Source organism: Ursus arctos, unplaced genomic scaffold, assembly GCF_023065955.2.
Source record: "Ursus arctos isolate Adak ecotype North America unplaced genomic scaffold, UrsArc2.0 scaffold_14, whole genome shotgun sequence".
In the NCBI taxonomy this organism is placed as follows: Eukaryota; Metazoa; Chordata; class Mammalia; order Carnivora; family Ursidae; genus Ursus; species Ursus arctos.
The window spans coordinates 23,569,618-23,575,694 of NW_026622808.1; the positions used below are offsets into that span (position 1 = coordinate 23,569,618).

A 6,077-nucleotide genomic window follows, 5' to 3' on the forward strand; every position below is an offset into this window, starting at 1 on the left:
CCACTATGTTTGCTTGCTTTATTTCCCTAAATTCCACACATGAGTGAAATCATATGGTGTTTGTCTTTCTCTGACTGACTTATTTCACTGTAGCTTCATCCAAGTAATTGTAAATGGCAAGATTTCATTCCTTTTGATGGCTGAGTAATATCTATCATCTATCTATCTATCTATCTATCTATCTATCATCTATCTATCTATCTATCATCTACCAATCATCTATCTATTATCTATCATCTATCTATCTATCTATCTATCTATCTATCTATCTATCTATCTATCATCTATCTATATCTCACATCTTCTTTATCCATTCATCGGTCAGTGGACATCTGAGCTCTCTCCATAGTTTGGCTATTGTTGATAATGCTGCTAAGCAAATCATCAGGGTGCACGTACTCCTTCAAATTAGTTTTTTTTTTTTTTGTATCCTTTGGGTAAATATATAGTAGTGCAACCTACAGAATGGGGACATATCTCCAAATGACATATTTATAGAGGGTTAGTATACAAAATATATAAAGAATTTAAAAATTCAACACCCCAAACAAACAAATAATCCGGTTAGAAATGAACAGAAGACATGAGGAGACAATTTTCCAAAATAGGCATACGGGTGGCTAACAGACCCATGAAACGATGCTCAACATCACTCATCATCAGGGAAACACACATCAAAGCTGCAATGAGATATCACTTCACACCCCTCAGAATGGCTAAAATGAACAACACATGAAACAGCAGGTGTTGGTGAGGATGCAGAGAAAGGGGGCTCTCTTACATTCTTGGTGGAAATGCAAACTGTTGCAGCCACTCTGGAAAACAGTATGGAGTTGCCTCAAAAAGTTAATAATAGAACTACCCTATGATCCAGCAATTGCACTCCTAGGTATTTACCCAAAGGATGTATGGACTGTTCTTTCTCAACACCCTCTGCTCTTTGTCTAGAAGATGTCAGTGCTCAACATATATTCTTCAAATGCAGGAAAGCATTTCTCATTAAAACTGTAATACCTGCCCTCTTAGGGCAAAGGCTGAATGGACAGGAATTCCTAATTGGAGATGTCAGGTAACATACTTTAAATAGGATCAGATCTATACAAAGAATATAAATTTCTTACTGATTGCAAAATATAAATTGTAGCATGTTACTTTGTTAATAATGCCCATTTGCTACAAGTCAAAACTACCAGGGATCACCTCATACCTGTCAGAATGGCTAATACAACAACAAAAGAAATAGCAATTGTTGGTGAGTATGTGGAGAAGAGGAACACTCTTGACCTGTTGGTGGGAATGCAACCTAATGCAGCCATCCTGGAAAGCTGTAGGGAGGTTCCTCAAAAAGTTAAATAGAACTGCCCTTTCATCCTGCAGTTTCAATGCTAGGTATTTACCCAAAGAATACAAAAATACTAACTTAAAGGCATATATCCTCCCCAATATTTATAGCAGCATTATCTACAATAGCCAAACTATGGGAACAGCCCAAGTGTCCTTCAACTGATAATCGATAAAGAGTACGTGGTATATTTTATATATATATAATGAAATAAGAGTCATCCATAGAACACGATTCTTGCCATTTACACGACACAGTTGGAGGTAAAGAGTATTACGTTAAGTGAAATAAGTCATTCAGAAAAAGATTAATACCATATGATTTAACTCATATGTGGAATTTAAGAAACAAAAGAAACGAGCAAAGGGGGAGAAAAGAGAGCGAGCAAAGAAACAGACTCTTAACTACAGAGAATAGACTGCTGGTTACCAGAGGAGAGATGGTGAGGGATGGGAAAATAGTTGATGGGAATTGAGGAGAGGACTTGTGCTGAGCACCAGGTGTCGTATGGATGTTTTGAACACTATATTGCACACCTGACTGTAGTATTATACTTCATGTTAACTAACTGGAATTTAAATAGAAACATAAATAATGAAAAAAAATAAAGGGTAATAAAAAAAAAAAATTACATCCATTTGCTGAAAATTGTTCTGTTATTTTTTTTTTTTCTTCCTTGATAGTAACATCCACCAGATGGAACCAGGTAATGATACACAAATTTCAGAGTCTGTTCTCCTAGGATTATCAGAGGAACCAGAACTGCAGCCCCTCATATTTGGGCTTTTCCTCTCCATGTACCTGATCACTGTGTTTGGAAACCTGCTTCTCATCCTGGCCGTCAGGTCTGACTCCCACCTCCACACCCCCATGTACTTCTTCCTGGCCAACCTGTCCTCTGTAGACATCTGTTTCACCTCCACCACTATCCCCAAGATGCTGTGGAACATCCAGGTTCAGGACAAAACCATAACATATGCAGGCTGTATCAACCAGATTTTTTTTTCAGTGTGTTTGGATTCCTGGAGAATTTACTCCTGATGGTGATGGCCTATGACCGCTTCGTGGCCATCTGTCACCCCCTGCACTACACAGTCATCATGAACCGCCAACTCTGTGGACTGCTGGTTCTGGTGTCCTGGATCATCCGTGTGCTGAATTCCTTGTTACAGAGCTTAATGCTGTTGCGGCTGTCCTTCTGCACAGGCATGGAAATCCCCCACTTTTTCTGTGAAATCAATCAGGTGGTCGGGCATGCGTGTTCTGACACCTTTCTTAATGACATGGTGATATATTTTGGAATTGTGGTTCTGGGTTGTCCTCCTGTGGCTGGGGTCCTTTACTCTTACTCTAAGATCGTTTCCTCCATATGCAGAATACCATCAGCTCAGGGAAAGTATAAAGCATTTTCCACCTGTGCGTCTCACCTTTCAGTTGTCTCCTTATTTTATTGCATGCACAGTACTGGGAGTGTACCTTAGCTCTGCTGTTACCCAGAGCTCCCACGCAAGTGCAGTGGCCTCGGTGATGTACACGGTGGTCACCCCCATGCTGAACCCCTTCATCTACAGCCTGAGGAACAGAGACATAAAGAGGGCTCTGAAAAGAATCATTAGGGTTCCAATGATGTATGTGCCAATTGTCCTGAGGCTGAAGAAGTGCCCATGATTGCAGGGCTCACATCCTCAGAGTGAGGAACTCCCATTCTCCCATCAGGCTGTGGAAGTGGAATCTGCTTCTCCTACTTATTTCCTGGATATCCATTTGTTTGAATTCAATTTCTCCATACATTTAAGTAACTCACTTTAGTTAGCTTCTGCTATGTATGATATACAGACAGTTTCCCATTTATCTATTTTCATAAACTTCCAATATTTTCTCCAACTTTGGGCACAAATGGCTAGATATTTCTGTATCTTACATAGGGCAAGATGGATTTCTTAAAAATAATTTCATTTCAAATGACTTATACCATGCCAAGTAAATTTTCTCCAGATTTCACAAAAGAATAATCATGAATTATATTTTTTATGTGGAAGAAACTATACTTGGCCACTAAGCCCTTCACATAATGTATTTGAAGATGGAAATACAAAACCATAGTTTTACCTTGAGTCTGTCAACCTTTTTACGTATCTGCCCTCATTAGTCTTCCTGAGAATGTGGACTCTAACATTGTTCTGTTTACATCTCAGGCTCCTGACAGGGATGCAAAGGCTAGGAAAGCCTGGGCACCCCCTGCGACCTGTGCTTGTGGACATTCTCACAGATGCTTCCCTGACCAGAGCCTCTGCTGTGGCTGCACCAGCCCTTGGGCTCCTACTGTGACTGCAAGATAGGCCTCAGCATCACCCATCAGAGACTCTAACAAAACCAGGTTTATTCTTCACAGGTCCTGGAGGGCACAGGCGATCCCAAAGACCATTCAGAGAGGTCTCAGAGGGGTGAGAGAGGCATTGAGAGGGAAAGAGAGTGGTGCGGAGGGATCTGTCTTTATTGGGGAACATGGCCAGGGTGGTTAAGGATTTGTTGGTTTCACATTTTCCAGGACAATTTTATATGAGTAGAATTTGGGTGCTGAAGAGGAAAGCAGAGTCATTCATATGTCCGTATGGAGGTGACCCAGGTCTTTCTGAAGAGGTACTTCATGGCTGGGGTAGTCTCAGGGCTTATCTGATAATAGCATCCCACACCTGACAATATGTCTATTCAACATGGTTGTCTATGAAATGGATGCCTCAGAAGTTCAAAGATTAAAGTCAGGCACCTACTCTATAAACATTCTCCTGTGTTTCCTGACTGGTCTCCTGATTTTATCCTGTGATTCAGCTCAGTGTCCAGAAAGACTATGGTAGCCACCAACACTGATGAGCAAACATTTCTCTCCCAGTGGAGTCTACGGAAAGTCAAATTTCAATAAACAGATCGACCTGATATGTTCTAAGTGTCAGGATGACTATAAATACTATGAAGAAAAATTTCAAAACACTCATTTCGTTACTAAACAAAATATTCCTTTTTTTACTTTTTTCTTCTTTCACATCAAAGTTCATGCTTTGCATCTATTTATTGAAGCATGGAAGATTGGTGTCCACAACTGAGGGGGCTTCTTTATTTATTGAGTTGAAGGGTTGGTTAGTGTCTTGTATGTTTCATCACTGAATTATCTTCCTTTCCTACTTGAACACTGCCAATGTTACGGGCTAATATGACTCTATTGGTCCGCAAAATGTCTCCCTTTTCCTAAAATTTGTCACAAATGCTAAGGGATGGCAAACGAACAGTATCAGTATCATCCATTTTCTGCCTCCTTCCTGCTCAGAAATCTCTTCCAACTGCATGACCAGAAGACACTTCATGGGAGAGCTGATGCCCTGCTGGTCTTGTGATTCAGAATCACCAGTTCTTCTGCACAAGCATGCATGTCCTTCAAACTCTCCCAGTGACTCAGAAGGGAGCCCACATACAATCACTTGTTCATAACGTTAATGGAAAGAAACTTGAGTAACAGAACGATCACGACTGCTGTCCTCTTTTGTCAGATCATGTGCCACAAATAAAATGCAGCCCTTGTTTTAACTGCCTCAGATCTGTTCACTTGGATTACTGTGTCAGTCACCTATGGTACATAACAAGCTGTCCTTGTCAAATGGGACACCCCTATCATGTGGGTGGCCAAGTGCGAAAGTCAAGAGAGAATTCTTGAGACATTTTACAGTGCAAAAAGGTGCTTTTACTTTAGCACAGGGACAGGACCCGTGGGTAGAGAGAGACACACAAGGATTGTGAGCTGTGACTGATTCTGTACTTTGGAGTTTGTGGAGGGTGGAGCTGGAGATAATGTAAATTTCTAGTTTACAGGACCTTGGAAGTCTGGCTATTGTCAAGATACAGCTGCTTTTAGTCTCTGATAAAACATCAACATCAAGGCAGCCATGAGCTCCTGGAGGAGTGTCACACTCTGAGTGTCTCAGGGATTCATCAGGGGCTGTGGGTTGTAAGGAGATTGCCTTCTAGCTACATTTCTCTTGCCTTTGTTCTCCTCATCAGTAATCCCTTCACAATCAATTAGCATTATATTCTGGGAGGCATTTCTGATCTCTGCAGGGCTCCTCGTGGGTCTGGGGTCAGGAGTGAATCTCTACATGTGTTTCTAAGGCTCATTCACGGTGTTGTACCTGGCTGTAGTGTTTCTCTGTACCAGTCAACTTATGGTCTTATTACTACATTTCTATATGTAAGTTATTCTTCTATTTGTGAATTAAATGAACTGATGTGAATTATTTGAATTTTATGTCACTGTTCCTATATCCATATAACACTTGCTTTCCTTCCCTGTTAGAAGAGCTCTCTCCCAAACCTTCAATGGAGAGTCAGCCACCTGTGCTCTAGATTCTTCCCTAGCCATGCACCATAGATACTTGCCCATCTAATTAAATCATTGGCATGTAATTACACACAATAAACTGCAATTTTAATGGGTACAATTTGATGACTTATAGGAGCTACATGAAAATGAAGAGCACATGGTGTAAGTTTCTATTTGTCTCTAATTTAGGGCTGTTTGTAAGCTTTATCTGCTTTATTAGGTAATTGTTAAAAATTTCAGATCTCTGGGTCTCTTTCCTTATTTCTGAAAGCAGTGTGGAATACTAAAAGTAACTTCATTTGAATGTTGTAAGAAAATAATGAAATGCATGGAAATTAATTTTTACTCCAAAGAAAACATTCCAGT

The 6,077-nt window shown here is 40.4% G+C and overlaps 1 pseudogene; it reads left to right on the forward strand.

The window, feature by feature from the left end:
• The first annotated feature begins 2,038 nt into the window (after positions 1 to 2,038).
• On the forward strand, positions 2,039 to 3,010 carry LOC113249268 (olfactory receptor 7A17-like; annotated as a pseudogene).
• The last annotated feature ends 3,067 nt before the right edge of the window (positions 3,011 to 6,077 follow it).